General features: G+C 44.4%; 2 protein-coding genes across 5 annotated transcripts in view; one reads left to right on the forward strand and one right to left on the reverse strand.

Moving 5' to 3' along the window:
* C9H8orf48 (chromosome 9 C8orf48 homolog) overlaps window positions 1-8,475 on the reverse strand; it is a 37,943-nt gene extending 29,468 nt beyond the window's left edge. Inside the window, exons 1-2 of one of the 4 annotated variants that reach the window (XM_043493108.1) lie at window positions 8,211-8,473; window positions 3,425-3,488 (exon numbers count right to left, since the gene is read on the reverse strand). The gene's annotated coding sequence lies outside the window, so the exon portion shown is untranslated. Of the gene's footprint in view, window positions 1-3,424; window positions 3,568-8,210 lie in introns of all 4 variants that reach the window. The other 3 variants (XM_038415422.2, XM_043493109.1, XM_043493107.1) reach the window with 3 other exon arrangements.
* MTMR8 (myotubularin related protein 8) overlaps window positions 1-17,278 on the forward strand; it is a 179,801-nt gene that overhangs the window by 50,394 nt on the left and 112,129 nt on the right. The gene's annotated exons all lie outside the window — the stretch shown is intronic.

Genomic DNA, 17,278 nt, shown 5'->3' on the forward strand with positions numbered 1-17,278 from the left:
TCTCACCCACCCACTCCTGTAATAAACCCCTAACCTATGTCTGACTACTGAAGTCCTCAAATCATGGTTTAAAGACTTCAAGGTGCAGAGAATCCTCTAGCAAGTGACTTGTGCCCCACACTCCAGAGGAAGGCAAAAAATCCCCAGGGCCTCTGCCAATCTGCCCTGGAGGAAAATTCCTTCCAGACCCCCAATATGGTGATCAGCTAAACCAGGAATCAGCAACTTTGGCATGCGGCCCGCCTGGGTAAACCCCCAGGCCGGTTTGTTTACCTGCCGCGTCCACAGGTTCAGCTGATCGCGGCTCCCACTGGCCACGGTTCACCGCTCCAGGCCAATGGGGGCTGCGGAAAGCCATGGCCAGCACATCCCTCAGCCTGCACCGCTTCCCGCAGCCCCCATTGGCCTGGAACAGCGAACCACGGCCAGTGGGAGCCACGATCGGCTGAACTTGTGGATACGGCAGGTAAACAAATTGGCCCAGCCCGCCAGGGGGATTACCCTGGCAAGCCGCGTGCCAAAGATTGCCGATCCCTGAGCTAAACCCTGAGCATGTGGGCAAGACTCACCAGCTAGACACCCAGGAAAGAATTCTCTGTAGTACCTAATTAAACAAACCCTACATATCACTAAGGGCCAAATTCTGCCACTTGGGAACACACTGACTTCAATGGCATTGCACTGGTTTATGGTATGTGTCCCTGAATGACGATCTGATCAATAATAGCTGCTGCTCCTGTTCCCCCATGCTTCAGAACACAAATGTCCACCTCCTGCAGCCATGTCTGTCATTATTTCTACTGTCAATTATGAATGAGCTAATAATGCAAAAATAGTTCTAAACTCATAGATTAATAAATTCCTGAGATACTATCCCCAAACATTATTTTAGCAGTCAAGACAGTTCTTATATTAACTCAATATGGGACTCCTGAAAGTTCATATGGCAAGAAATATCTTTCCCTAAATTCTAAATGTTTTAATTTTGCTGAAATATTTTGTTTGCTTCCTTTTAAAATTAAAAATCATCAGAGAAGTAGCATGATCTAGGTGTGGGGATTTGTTGGACTTAACCATGGGTCTACAGGGAATCGGGGGGCAGTGCTTTCACGCTGCTGACAGGCAGACTCAGCAATGCTACTGTCAATGCACCATACATCCAGGGAAGTACCACCAATGGTAGAGATAACTGGTAGCTCTTCCTGTCACCTCTGATTGGCCCAGACCTACTATTTAGGCCTGGAGAGAATACCAAGAAACAGTCTGTGCATCAAGGCAAATCTCTGATCTGCTACTGAGATAGACCCCCTTGCTCCTGCCTCCTCAGTCAGCTCTCTGATTCCTGGCTATTTGACTCTGGCTGGACACTGGGCTATGATTCCTGGCTATTGACTCCAATTGCACCCTTGGCTCTGGATCCTGGTTACTGATTCTGGCTTGACCCCTCAGGCCTCACAGCCTATGGCTCTAACCATTGGACACCATTTCCCACACCCCGGCTCCTGACAATAGGTCCCAATCCACAAACCCCGGATTATGTGCCTAAATTTGAGGTTTATGCACCTTAGTCCCACTTTTAAGCTCTACTGCAATCCACAAAACTCTTGCCAAACTTCGAAGGTGTCTAAATTCACTCAACACCTAAAAAGAAAAGGAGTACTTGTGGCACCTGAGAGACTAACAAATTTATTTGAGCACAAGCTTTTGTGAGCTACAGCTCACTTCATCGGATGCATTCAGTGGAAAATACAGTGGGGAGATTTGAATTTATGCTCAAATAAATTTGTTAGTCTCTAAGGTGCCACAAGTACTCCTTTTCTTTTTGCGAATACAGACTAACACGGCTGCTACTCTGAAACTCAACACCTAAGTTTCTCTCTCTGGACATGCACGCTGCTGCCTTGCTCTTGGTGTCTGGATGCCTATCTCCTGCCTAAGCCACAGAGAAATCCACTAACTGGGGAAGTAAAGATTTGAAGAGGGGTTTCCTTTTAGGTGTATTCTCTAACCACTGACTATATGGTATTCTGATGTGGGGACTCCCTCAATCCCTCCTATTGACACTGTTCCAATGTCTCTAAAGAAAGAGAGACTGGAGAAGGGGGATTAGGGACTGGACTTTGGTCTCCCATTTCCCATTTGGGTGCCCTCACTTCTAGGCTACAGAGTCAATCTCTCTCTGCTCCAGTGACTGTTCCACTGTAGATAAATACTTAAATAGTCATTAGACCAGAAAGAAAGAGAGTGAGAATGCCTCTGGATATGGCTACACTGCAATAAAAAACTCAAGGCATCGCAGCCCAGAACTACGGTCAATTGACTGGAGCTGCAGGGCTAAAAATAGCAGTATAGACATTTGGGCTCAGATTGGAACCCAGGCTCTGAAATGCTACCCTCTCATGGGGTTTCAGAGCCAAGGCTCCAAGCAGAGTCCTTTGTGCCCAAGTCAATTGACGCAGGCTCTGAGACTTGGTGCCGCAGATATTTTTATTGCAGTTAGACGTATCCTCTGTAGCCTGGTGGGTAGGAAGCCAAGGTACCTAACTCAAGCTTTGTGGATCACAGTGCTGTTCCTATGAGTTTCTAGCTTTTAGGCACCAAGATGCTGAGTGCTACATTGTCTAAGTTCCATTGTGGATCTGGGCCCTAGTGTCTAGAGCAGGACTCCTGGGTTCTATTTGCAGTTCTATATGCTTGACTCACTGTGAGCTTGGTAAAAGCCAGATTTTCAAAGGCATCTAAGCACGTAAAGATGCAGTGGGATTTTCAGAAGTGCCAAAGCAATTTAGGCACCAAACTAGTAATAATTTCAACTGATGTTAGATACTTAATCTTCTTAGGTACTTTTGAAAAACCCACTTAGGCACCTAATTGGGTATTAAAGCACTTAAATACTTTTGAATATATGGCCCTTATGGGCAGATTTTCAAAGATGCTCTACTTCAACTCCAACTAACTTTGACAGAAACTGCCAGTATTCAGCACCTCTGAAATTAAACCCTAGGCTTTGGCCTGCCCATCTATAATATATCACATATGGAGGTTGTGAGGCTCAATTTAGGATGCTTTGTAATGTATTAACCTTTAAGAGCTACTTATGGAAGTGCAAATTAGTGTTTCACAACTTATTATCTACTGGATCTGTTAGTGGCTGCCATAATGATTAACAGGTTATGAAGGCAATAGGATAGGGTCTCAATGTCAGATTGTAAAAGGGTTTCTATTTTGCTTTTAGGCTGGTCCAACAATCAAAAGAACTTTCTGATCTAAACTTCTAATATTAATAAACATTAATGTAATTGTTCTGCTTGTTACCGCAACATTAGTGCAGGATTCAAACTGGTTATTGAGTTCAAGACCACGGGAGGACAACAAAAAGAAATGCAAGCTGGGAGTCAATTAGTACTCTAACAAACACACTTACCTAATATCTTGGTGTTAAGTGAAGCTTCAGCCACAGCGGTCATAGAAGGTAGAAGGGGAAGGAAATGGAGGAATACAGCAAAATGATGGATTGGCTGAGCTGGAATCACTTCATAACGTCAGATGTAACCAACATCACCTTGTCTTTACAATACAAAGTAGTTAATTACTAAACAAGCTGAATTAAGGATTAGCAGCAACCTTTCACACAAGGCTGGAATATACTGGAAAGCCAAAATTACAGCTAAACAGACTTCAGACCAAATTAAATGTGCTCCTACTACAGCAGGTCTTGTGTAGTATAATGAGGACATAGCAGATATATACTCGCTTTTGCAAACAGCAGGCTCAATTCTCTATTAAGGGCTTTGGGAGGGAGGAATCATGGAAGTGATATGATTTGAAATGCTCTGTAGTTACTCCCTTGGCCAGCTACAGAAGTGACAATAAAAGGTGCTGTCACATGAGGCCAAAGAATATGGGAAGGATTCTAGAGGGAAAACCTGAGGAAAAGAGGTGCTCTCCTAAGGCAGTAATACACACTACAAATGGGCCACCACATTCTCAAACTATTTAAAGCACTAGCAAGTAAAATCAGGGAAGAAACTGTTATGTAGCTATGTAGATTAGTGTTTGAAATAAAGAAAAAGAAACATTCAAAAACTTGTCGTTCCTGAATTCCTGTGCAGGAAGAATTATTTTTTTAAAGCTCTATCACAAACTATGATACTATAATTGATATATTTCTCATTTGGAAATGGATTTCACAAACCACATGTTCTGAACTAGAGCTATTGAGGAAATTTTTGATTTAGTGTTTTTAATTGAAAAATATTGATTTGTTGAAATCAAATTTTTCTTGCAGGAATGTACCAGCTTCAATGAGACATTCATCAGAAAAGGTTTTTTCAGGTCCAGGATGGAATTTAACCCCAGAATAGCCAATTGTCCAGTGATTGGGGTACTCACCCGGGATGAGGAAGACCCTGATTCAAATCTCTGTTCTGCGTAATTTAGAGCAGGACTTGAACCCAGGCAGAGCAGGGATTTGAACCAGGGTCTCCCACATGCCAAATAAATAGTTCCTTAACCAGTGAGCTATTAGCTAATGAGTGAAGGAGGGTTTCTTGTTCTTGTTTTTCACAAAAAGCTTCTAAAAGTTTCCAGGTCATTCCTATGTAGAACAGGAAAACTGTTTACCACCCAGCACTATTCTGGACATCTCTTAGCAACACTGTTCTGTTGGCACCAGCATTGCGACCACTTGCAGTCTTAGTGGCAGTATGTTTCCAATGATGAACCACTGTCAGCAAATTAGCCTTAGTCTACGACTGCACAAGTTATGTCTACACTAGCACTTTTGGCGGTATCGCTTATATCGCCGAGGGGTGTGGAAAAAACACCCCTCTGAGTGACATAAGTTACACCATCAGTGTTGTCCACACTGGTTTTTCTATCTCGGCAGGAGAAGCTCTCCTGCCAACATAGCCACTGCCACTCACTGGTGGTGTCTTAATTATGTCAGCGGGAGAGCTCTCTCCCATCTGTACAGAGCAGCTACATGAGCAATTGTACAGCTGTGCCATTGTAAGCTCACTAGTGTAGACATGGCCTAAGTGTGTTCTGCTTGCAGGGTATGTAACTTGTTGGATGGAAGGGAACAAAATTTACATCACTCATTTCAGTCTACTTCCTAAGAATATAAGAATGGCCATACTAGGTCAGAACAATGGTCAATTTAGTGCAGTATCCTGTCTTCCAACAGTGGTCAGAGCCAGCTGCTTCAGAGGCAATGAACGGAACAGGGCTATTTATCGAGAGATCCAGTCCCCATCAGCTAGTTCCAGTTTCTGGAAGTCCAAGCCTTAGGGACACCCAGAACTTGGGGTTACATCCCTGACCATCTTGGCTAATAGCCACTGATGGACCTAATCTCCATGAATTTATCTAATTCTTTCTTGAATGTACTTTTGACCTTCATAACATCTCATGGCAACAAGTTGCACAGGTTAACTGTACACTGTGTGAAGTATTTCTGTATGTTTGTTTTAAACCTGCTGCCTATTAATTTCATTGGGTGACTTCTAGTTGCTGTGTTATGTGAAGAGGTAAATAACACTTCCTTATTCACATTCTCCTCATGATTCATGATTTTATAGACCTATATCATATCCCCCTTTACTTATCTCTTCTCTAAGATGAAAGGTCCATCTTTTTAATCTCTCCTCCTACGGAAGCTGTTTCATACCTCTATCATTTTTGTTGGCCTTCTCTGTACTTTTACTAATTCCAATATATCTTCTTTGAGATGGAGTGACCAGAATTGCACACAGTATTTAAAGTGTGGGCGTACCATGGATTTATATAGTGGCATGATGATATTTTCTGTCTTATTATCTATCCCTTTCCTAGTGGTTCCTAATATTGTTAGCTTTTTTTGACTGCGCTCTCTTTTCCCTTGGAATTCTAGTAGTGACATCTTCTTTCAGAAAGAAAAGGAGTACTTGTGGCACCTTAGAGACTAACAAATTTGTTAGTCTCTAAGGTGCCACAAGTACTCCTTTTCTTTTTGCGAATACAGACTAACACGGCTGCTACTCTGAAACCTGCTTTCAGAACACTCCCTAATTTTATAGCAAAGGAAGGTTTTACAAAAATCACATTTTTGTTAATCAGGCTTATGTCACACACAGAAATAAGAGCTCATCACATAAGTTCACAAACACATGGAAAACTGGCAACTCACTGTGCATTAAGATGTTCTTTAAAAAAACCAGAACACAGTGCAGAGGTACCATGTAGTTATGGAGACCATAGATTTTCCTTGTGTGATATTGGTGACATTGCACCTGGGATATTGCGTACAATTCTAAACATCCCAATAGAAAAAAAGACAGTGACAAAGAGCAGAGGAGGCTGCTTGTGATCAGGAGGACTTGGACGTGTCAGGATTTGGTAGTATGGCCATCAGGAATGGGGATGCTTTCTACTGGTTAAGTTGGTGTTGTAAATTACCATCAAGAATATACTGGATTTAGGGGGTGTTTGTCATTAAGTGTTGCAGAAATGTTTTGTACCCCTGGGCTGAATTAGGGCTGCAGAACTGTTTGGCAGTGCAGAGGTAGTTGAGAGGTAACTACATTAGGCATTGTAAGAAGGTCTGGCAGCTGAGAGAGGGGAAGAATAGAGTTGGGGGCATGTCATGTGAGGGTGTTTCCTAGACATCCCTGTAATCTGTCAGATAATGATGTTTCAAATATTTTTTTTCTCCTATGTGTGCAGGGGAAAACAACCCCTACATCTGCATGTAATAACAGCTACTAAATTGTCACTGAAAAATACATATTAGGGATCTATAATTCTGATTACTCAAATTCTAGCTGTAGTTCTTATTAGAAATAAAAAGGCAGCTATTAAAAAGGGAAGGAAAAAGATGTGCATTAGGAGAAAAGCAGATTGAAAATTTCAGTGCATAATATATACTTTCTCCAGGATCCCAGAGCAAACTATAAGGGGATCGCTTTCCCCGTGACTGAAATGCAGCCAACTCTGGGGTGGGATAGGGCAATTCACAGCTGAATTATCCAACATTTTTAGGACATGAAGTGGTAAGCACTGTACTCAATTGAAAGCGAAGGGAAAATACAGGGAGGCAGAATGCAATGACCCAAACTGGAAATTGATCAGGAATAGAATCATAGAATCATAGAATATCAGGGTTGGAAGGGACCTCAGGAGATCATCTAGTCCAACCCCCTGCTCAAAGCAGGACCAGTCCCCAATTTTTGCCACAGATCCCTAAATGGCCCCCTCAAGGATTGAACTCACAACCGTGGGTTTAGCAGGCCAATGTTCAAACCACTGAGCTACATTGGTGGCACATTCCCAATTCTTCCTAAATGAGCTGAAGGATCTTTGTATAGCATAAATATTCCTGAAAACTGGAAAAAAAGCACAAAAAAAGCACTTTGCTTGAGGAAAATACAGTGAAGCACAGAAAGGCTGAGGACAGGAATTCTCAAGTTCAGGACAAACTTCAGAGTCTCCCCTTTTCCAGGTTTCAGAGTAGCAGCCGTGTTAGTCTGTATTCGCAAAACGAAAAGGAGGCCTTGTGGCACCTTAGAGACTAACCCATTTATTTGAGCATAAGCATCCGATGAGGTGAGCTGTAGCTCACGGAAGCTTATGCTCAAAGACATGCGTTAGTCTCTAAGGTGCCACAAGCCCTCCTTTTCTTTTCCATGTAACCAAGCAGCCGACATCCAGTTGCTTCAGAGTGCAGGAGTGAGGAAGAAATAATGAACGTGGCCTGCTGCTCCAATCCACGGCTGGACTTAGACCAGCAGCGCGTACTCACGCTTTGCATCAACCCTCTTGTGCACATCCCAACTCGCTCACACCCCCTTCCACAGCAGCACTTCTAGAAGGACACAGGGAAGGACAATACGGCAACTGAACGGCCAAGTGCTAACCCAACTTGCTGCAACCTGGAGCGCTGCCTTGCCCGTTTCCCATTCAAGTTCTAAGCCGGGCTTCATGCCGCGGGGCACGAGCGACGGGAAAGGCCAGCACGTGCGGTGCCCATGTTCTTGCACCGGCTCCCGCGCGGCAATCCCCCCTCCGCGAGCAGGGGAAGCCCCCGGAACCGGGAGACGGGCTCTGGGTGCCCCCAGCCCGGGGAGACCCCAGAACTGGAACCCGGAACGCGCGGAGCCCCCAGCACCCGGGGAGGGGCGTTGGGTCGCCCCCTGCCCCGCGCGGCGAGAGCCGCGAAGCCCCGGCCTCACCTCCTCCTGCAGGCCGCTCCCGTTGCCCCGGCGGCGAGGCCCGGCCTCTCTGCCGGCCCCGGGTGCGGCGGCGGCCCCAGGGCCCGCGCTGGGGTTCCGAGCGCGGCCGCTGCCCCCGGTGCTCCGGCCGCCCGACGGGCTCCGCTCCCGCTGCGGCTGCGGCTGCGGGGGAAGGGCCCCGCCCCGCGGACGCCGAGCCTGCCGGCGACGGACGGAGGAAGCGCCTGGGGCGGCCTGGCGGGGCCGCGTCCGCCCGGGCCTGACAGCACGCGGGCTCCCTGGCGTTGGCTGCCCGTGAAAACCCGCCCTTGGTTTGCACGTAGGGGTGCGGGCCAGGAGGTTGGGGTGGGACAAAATACCCCCCCCCCGCGATGCTGGATTTCTGGGGGGCCCTGGCCTTCTGCCCCCCCCCACCCCCCCCCGCAGCATGTCGTTGGCGCGTTTTGTCGCGGTGGATGCTTCACGCTGTGTTTGGCTTGCGCGGCTGGGGTCACGTTTAGACACAGATCCTCAAAGTAGGGACCCCGTGTTTGTCTAGCCTTGGGCACCTTTTAGCACCCTGCGGCCCTGATCCTGAAGGAAGCTGCTGGGCATGGCTGTAATACAAAAGAGTAATGTACAAAAGGCAGGTTAGGCGCTGCAGGGCAGGAGACGTGCATAATCGGAGAGAGACAGTAAAGAGCAAAAAGAACAGGAGGACTTGTGGCACCTTAGAGACTAACAAATTTATTAGAGCATAAGCTTTCGTGAGCTACATCGGATAGCTCACGAAAGCTTATGCTCTAATAAATGTGTTAGTCTCTAAGGCGCCACAAGTCCTCCTGTTCTTTTTGCGAATACAGACTAACACGGCTGCTACTCTGAAACCAGTAAAGAGCAAGATGGAGATGGAGAGGCAATGTTTTGGAGCAGTGGTTCCCAGGCTGTGGGACTGCAGAGCATTTGCTGGCATGTACAGAGGAGCTGGCTGCTCACACTGTGCTGGCCCTTCCCCTTTCCACTCAGCCTGCCAAATCAAAAAAGCGACACCTACATTACATACTTTCCTCGTATTATTTTTCCATTTGTGAAATTGCTAAAGTTGCTACAGAGATTTTGTGTGATTGTGAATGGGAGGGGAAATAATCCATGTGACAGGAAATGAAAGTTGGTGGTGTGACAGTGAAAGGAGAACACACACATACTTACAGGTTTCAGAGTAGCAGCCGTGTTAGTCTGTATTCGCAAAAAGAAAAGGAGTACTTGTGGCACCTTAGAGACTAACAAATTTATTAGAGTGTAAGCTTTCGTGAGCTACAGCTCACTTCATCGGATGCATTTGGTGGAAAAAACCAAATGGTTTGGTGGTTTTTTCCACCAAATGCATCCGATGAAGTGAGCTGTAGCTCACAGAAGCTTATGCTCTAATAAATTTGTTAGTCTCTAAGGTGCCACAAGTACATACATAATTGTGGTCCACTATGAGAAAATGAAAATTTGTATCATGTGCTAATACATCTCTAATCCAAAGATTCAACTATTATTTATTGTTGTATTTCCATCTCAGGAGTTTAGTGAAGCTAACAGCATAGCAAGATTCCAAAATAAATAAGAACACAATTTGGAATAATTTAAGATATAGGCTTCCTGTTTTCTTGCTCTCGGACATAATCATCACCAGCTTAGGCCAACCTCTTCACAGTCTCTTCCAGATCACTACTTAAGATGTCAAATAAAACAAAAACTGATAGATCCTTACAGTTCACCACTAAACACTGTCCCCCCACAATTCAACACTTTCTCATTGATCATTACCTATTTTTATGAAAATAGGTAATGACTTTAGGTTACTAACTTGGTCAGAATTTGAATTGATTTCCTAGAGATGAAAGATTCTGAAGTTTCATTTCAATCTCCTGATCTACCCAATCCCTTCTAAATTCATAATTTTGGTGCATGAAAGATATATTACTCTAACAGGTTTATTCCTTTGACATTTATTCAGGGAAAGTATGGTCTTCACATGGTTTGAAGTCCAGGATACAAATAATTTTTATTTATTTCTTTTTTCTTTTTGTCTTTCTTAAACAGGTCAGTTTATCATTGTAATTTACCATTTGATGCCTAGGAAGTTCATATTTTGAACAGCATATTCTTTGAACTGGTATTTGTTTCTAAAGGATTTGAAGATAATAATGGATGGCCCAACCCAGTTGTGTCAGAGGATATTAAGATTTGCTACCACTAATGTACTGGAGTTGTTTCTATACAGAACCATAAATAGTGTTGTGTGAGAAACACTGACAGGCTTTTACTGCAGCTCATCTCTTCATCATATATTATGTTTAAATTTAACACAATTGTTGAATGTCTTAGTACAGGCAAATGCTTTCTGATGTCTCTATCCATTAAAACTGCAATATCTCTTTTAACCATAGGGCTGCATATGAATCCATACTTGATAGGTGTGTACATTTCCTAGGTAACTGTAATCCAGTTAACTTTGTGGACAGAACTAATTGGGCTCTCATAATGAAATTCATTACCCAGTGGTGGATTGGCCTCATACCATGCTCTGATGATGGGTAAAATTTACGTAACCATTAATGAAATATACGCAGGTGTTTTCACCCAGAAACTTTAGAACTCAAATATTTGAAATCTGAGAAAAAAAACATTTTTTAGAGTTAAAAATATCAATACTTTTTTTCTTTATCAGCACAGACATTGAAAGTGCTGCCAAGTAGCACCCAGACTCTGTAAATCATTGAACAGAATGCTTAACTTAAAAATATTGCACAGAAAATTATATGGAATATGTCCCTCTCTGAGGGGTTACTGCAGAGGGCTTGCTGCATTTGAAAATGGTGGTTTCAATTCCCATTAATCCATATCTTCAATTAGGAAATGGACTGGTCTGCGGCTTAGTGCTGTTTGAGACTGGCAGTTGTCCATGGCGGATCAGAAGTTGTGCACACAGATGAAATATTAATAGCCATCATTACTATAAAGGTTTAAGTAGACAGGAATTAAATGGTGCCGCAAGATGAAATGGAACAAAAATTTTACAGATTGGTGTTTGTGAGAAACTGAAGAATTTTTCTAATGGGTAAATATTGAATTTTATAGAATTATTTAAAACTTGAAAATAAGGAATTTTTCATATTCTGGAGGCTATGGAAACATGCAGTTTATGTCATCTTGGCTGGACTATTTGGCTGAAGGACATGCTCCGTTTTAAAATTAAGTGACTAAATTTCATAAGTATTTGGTGCCAGGCAGAAGGGAATAGGGACTCCATGGTAAAAAATATTTAGAACTCCAATCATGAGCCACTGCCCATAAATAGAATCATTTTATTACAGTAAAAGTAATGGAGTGACTAGCAGGTGTCTGTTTTTAATTATGCTCTGCCTGGCAGAAAGAGGACACAGTAGGGTGCTACTTCCATTGAGTTAGAGCAGTGGTTCCCAAACTTGTTCTGCTGCTTGTGCAGGGAAAGCCGCTGTTGGGCCGGGCTGGTTTGTTTACCTGCCGCGTCTGCAGGTTCGGCCGATCGCGGCTCCCGGTCAACGGGTGCTGCTGGAAGCGCCGCGGGCCGAGGGACGTACTGGCTGCGGCTTCCAGCAGCTCCCAATGGCCTGGAGCAGCAAACCACGGCCACTGGAAGCCACGATAGGCCGAACCTGCGGACGCGGCCCAGCCCGCCAGGGGCTTTCCCTGCACAAGCGGCGGAACAAGTTTGGGAACCACTGAGCTAGAGAATGGGATGGGGGAGGGGCTACAATATTTTGTGAAAAAGGTAAACTTCCTTTTTAGAAGGTTTCAGAGTAGCAGCCGTGTAAGTCTGTATTTGCAAAAAATAAAAGGAGTACTTGAAGCAGCCATACTGTCTTGTATTGTGATCGTGCCAGCTTTTATAGATGTCATAAATATAAAGGGAAGGGTAAACACCTTTAAAGTCCCTCCTGGCCAGAGGAAAAACCCTTTCACCTGTAAAGGGTTAAGAAGCTAGGATAACCTCGCTGGCACCTGACCACAATGACCAATGAGGAGACAAGATGCTTTCAAAAGCTGGAGGGGGGAGAAACAAAAGTTCTCTCTGTCTATGTGAGGCTTTTGCCAGGAACAGAAAAGGAATGGAGTCTTAGAACTTAGTAAGTAATCTAGCTAGATATGCGTTAGATTCTGTTTGTTTAAATGGCTGATAAAATAAGTTGTGCTGAATGGAATATATATTCCTATGTTTTGTGTCTTTTTGTAACTTAAGGTTTTGCTTAGAGGGATTCTCTATGTTTTGAATCTGATTACCCTGTAAGGTATTTACCATCTTGATTTTACAGAGATGATTCTTTTACTTTGTCTTCAATTAAAATTCTTTTAAGAACCTGATTGCTTTTTCATTGTTCTTAAGATCCAAAGGTTTGGGTCTTTATTTACCAATGTAAATTGGTGAGGATTTTTATCAAGCCTTCCCCAGGAAAGGGGGTGTAGGGTTTGGGAGGATTTTGGGGGGAAAGAAGTTTCCAAGTGGGCTCTTTCCCTGCTATATATTTGTTAGATGCTTGGTGGTGGCAGCAATAATGTCCAAGGGCAAAAGGTAAAATAGTTTGTATCTTGGGGAAATTTTAACTTAAGCTGGTAAAAATAAGCTTAGGGGGTTTTTCATGCAAGTCCCCACATCTGTACCCTAGAGTTCAGAGTGGGGAAGGAACCTTGACAATAGGCAAAGTTAGATCAGGCTTGGTAAGTATGCGGATGAGAGACTTCCAAGGAAAGCACTGGTCCTGAAGGAAGTGCTATGATAGATCAAGTAATTAGCATTTTTTGCTCCATGTCAGTACAAATCTGTTGTCTCCATGTGGTGCTAGAGGACACTATGCTGCTGAAAGTGTTGACTTTAGATGAGACTTAAAATAATAAGATGCTGTACCACTTTGATCACTAAGGATCCCAAGTCTGTTTTTGCAAGGATTTGGGTATTAGGCTTGGTGACTAGCCCCAGATTCCAAGCTGAGTAATTATATTGTGCTTTCCTAATTTTAATTTGCACTTTCAAGAAGATATATTATTTATTTTTTGTCCTAATGTCCTATATGCTGTTAAACAGTTGACACACGTTCATCCTCAAAGTTGGCTACATTTCAATGAGAAGGGCATATATAGACTGTAAGATGCTTTTGGATCCTTCTCATCTTACGATTACCGTGTAATTAAACAAAATATGAGACAAAGCAGATCATAATTCAAATAAGACAGTCTGAAAATTGGTTTGAGGAGCTCATTAAAATCCACAGGAAAGTGCAGCCACTTCCTCCCACCAGCACTCCAAAATGATGATAGACTCGCCTTTCTGTCTGAGGAAACATAAACACACCATCAAACAATTTTTTTTTTAAATCTTGATGGGAAAATAACAGGTGGGGGGAACAACATCTGAAAAAGGATGTTTTTCAGAGAGTGATTTTAATGGTAACGCTTGTGAGCTCAAGAATATGTAATGTCAGTGATTTTTCAGCATCCCAAACGTTTCCAGAAAGTATGATGCCTTCTTTTTTTGGAAATTGCATAGCTAAATTCATGATGTTCATGCTATACTTTGTATCAATTTCTCTGGCAAGTTCAATTGAAATCTATATGTCATCTGTTTATTAAGCAGCAACTGACAACCAAACTGGGTCAGTAACAAAGCACAGTGAGTTCTCTGTTCCAGTGTTAAGCTGTCCTCAAAAAACTGCCTCTGCCTGCACCTCCATGTCCTTGGGTTCCTTAGGTTTGAGTCTCCTCTACCTTACACTGGTATAATTCCACTAAATTCAAAAGAGTTACTGCTTGTGAAGACTGAACAATATTCTGCAACATCCTGGACAAATCTTATGGAATTAAGATAAGCTTTACTGAATTAAGTTAAACCTTATTGAATTAGGTTTAATACCTTTAGTGTCCATTATATTAAAAATGCAATTGTGTATGTGTTGTTGTGGATTGTATGTAGCTCCTCTAGAAGGAGGGGGTTGCTAATACAAATTGCTCTGGTGATCAGTGCCTTTGAAGCCAGCCCCTGGAGAGGTTCACACATACTAGTTTAAATTCAATTCTCCAGGGACCAACAGACAAAAAAAAGGATTTTTGGATAAATAGTCTGGTTTTATACAGGCTCAGGTCCTTCTTCTTGATCCAGCACAGAGGGCCCCAATCTTTAGGGAAATGTTGGAAGGACTGGCCCTACAAGACTGTATGCTTGTTCTGAGCTGAAGTTGTGAGATACTTTGAACCACAAGGAAACCCTTTTGGGCGGGGTTTGGAAGCACTGCTCATGCCAGAGCCCATGTTAGGGTTGGGGTGATCTCTGGTAGGCTTATTTGCATGCACGTAGGTTATTTTATTGTTTTTACCTTAAGATAAAATAGCCGTGCTTAGAAAGAAGTGTGTGGTTAACTACGTCAGAATAGAAAACAAGCAGGCCTGCTCAGGCAAACTGTCGTTTGCAGGGGATAACACAGTGAAGGCAGGGAACTGTACAACCTGGAAATACCCTGGTCAGAAGGGAGAGAGATGTTGGTCTCAACCCAAGAGAGGAAATGGCCATGGAATCCGGAAGCCTGAGAGTGGATGCCCTTGCAGGACCACTGAGGGAAAATACAGGTGCAATTGCTCTGAAATGTGACACTCCTCATCAGAGCTGCCCCTAGCTATTCTGGGGCCCTACACAGCCCCCCCGTGGGGGGAGGCAGGGGGGAACCACCCCCCAGCACTCGCCGGCAGCACGGCTAGGGCCGGGTCGCTGCACTTCCCACTTCCAGTGAGTGCAGGCCCAGCCCTGCTGCAGAGCTCAGGGGAGTGGGGGCAGGGAAGAGGTGGGGTGAAGCAGGGGCGGTGGCCCTGGGGAAGAGCTGGAGCAGGGGCTGGAGCAGCATGCAGCTGTGCAAGGCACCAGGAAATTTGGTGCCCCAAATTGCCTGGTGCCCTACACAGCTGCTTACTTTGAGTATGGGTAAGGACAGCCCTGCTCCTCATTTACACCAGTGGGAGAACAAAATCAGCCCTCTATCTTTATCTTGTTGTCTGTCTTCCCATTTTCATCATTTTTAGAATTTTTCCCAAATACAGAGTGCTTTAATTAGCATGTGGATTTTTAACCAGTTGCCTTCATGTGTACCTGTTTGCAAGGTAATGTGCATTTTTTTCCCAGTGCAAAATAGTTAGTTTGCAAATATCGCAGGTGCTTTTTTGGAGACTCTTTGCATATCCAGGTGCTTTAATATAGTGCATCTGTAGTTATGTTTCTTTACGCGGGTTGTGTGTATCCTTGAAATTAGTCAGAGTTTGAAAAAGAAGTGAATCCAGAACATGTATAGTAAATGCTTGAGTTTTCTTCCTTTTTTATTATTTTTACTTGGGATTTTTCCATCGACTTTTCTGAAGCACTCCCAGCCTGCTGCTCCAGGGAGAGCTTTTCAAGGAAAAGCAGAGCTCAACACAGGCTTCTCTCAGATCAGAACTGGAAGCAACTAATCGGCTTTCCTCAATAATAGGTTGGCTTCCTTTGGAATCTGTCAGACTCTTTCAAAATGATGAGCCATTTTGACACTTCAGTAAATACCTCCTTTTAGAAATTGAAACCTTTCCACAGAAACACTGTGTTTAACTTATCGCTCTACCATTTAAACACAATATTTAACTGGGTTCTTAACTAGGTTTTTATATCATGCTTATCAATGTATTATCTAAGAATTTTACATATTCTAAAAGCATTAGCAAGGATCTCTGTTTCTGCCCTCCCATCCCCCTGTTGATTGGATACTATCATTATTAGATAGGTTTCAGAGTAGCAGCCGTGTTAGTCTGTATTCGCAAAAAGAAAAGGAGTACTTGTGGCACCTTAGAGACTAACAAATTTATTTGCTCAAATAAATGTTAGTCTCTAAGGTGCCACAAGTACTCCTTTTTTTTATCATTCTTAGAGAAATCCAAGCTGAAGAAGAGACTTTGTATGTTGTTTCAAAGACATTGAGAGTCATGGTCTTTCTAATCTCTTGTTTAAATGAAGAACACAATTACAGACCAGTTTCTGAGAAGTCTTCTGTGAGCATGAGTCTCACCCTTGTGGTTCAGCATTCCATTGTTCCAGAGAAGCTGCGGGAAGTGGTGGCCCGGCCTGCACTGCTTCCACTGGGAGGTGCAAGCAGCCGTACCTGCGGACGCTTGGGTAAACAAAGCATTTTGCGTCCCGCCAAGGGCTTACCCTGAACAAGCCACAAACCAAGTTTGGGAACCCCTGTTCCAGAGGAACAGATTAGTTATTACAGATGGTCATACTTGTGGAGGAAGAGGCAATTTTTTAGGTAGCTTGGGCTTATCCAATCAGGGCTTTGAAAAGTGGCACCAGAACCTTGAATTTGGCATCTGGTCACAAGCAGATGGACATTTTCTTTAGTTAGAGCAGGAGTGGGCAAACTACGGCCCGGGGGCCACATCTGGCCCTTCAGACATTTTAATCTGGCCCTCAAGCTCCTGCTGGGGGGGACAGGGAGAAGTCCAGAGCTTGCACTACTCCTGCGCTCCAGCTGGGGAGCGGGGTCGGAGGCTTGCCCTGCTTTGCGCATGCTGTGGCTCCACATGGCTCCCGGAAGCAGCAGCATGGCCCACCTACAGCTCTTACATGTAGGGGCAGCCCAGGGGCTCCGCTCCCATGCTGCCCCCGCCCCAGGCACTGCCCCTGCAGCTCCCATTGGCTGGGAACCGCGGCCAATGGGAGCTGCAGAGGTGGCGCCTGCAGACAGGGCAGCGTGCAGAGCTGCCTGGCCATGCCTCAGCTTAGGAGCCGGAGTAGGGACATGCTGCTGCTGCTGCTGCTTCAGGGAGCTGCTTGAGGTAAGTGCTGCCAAGTGCAGCCCTGATCCCCCTCCTGCCCTCCGAACCTCTCAGTCCCAGCCTGGAGCACCCTCCTGTACCCCCAACTCCTCATCCCCAGCCCCACCCCAGAGCCTGCACCCCCAGCTGGAGCCCTCACCCCCTCCTATACCCTAACCCCCAATTTTGTGAGCATTCATGGCCCGTCATACAATTTCCATACGTAGATGTGGGCC

Source organism: Dermochelys coriacea, chromosome 9 (genome assembly GCF_009764565.3).
Source record: "Dermochelys coriacea isolate rDerCor1 chromosome 9, rDerCor1.pri.v4, whole genome shotgun sequence".
Lineage (NCBI taxonomy): Eukaryota > Metazoa > Chordata > Testudines > Dermochelyidae > Dermochelys > Dermochelys coriacea.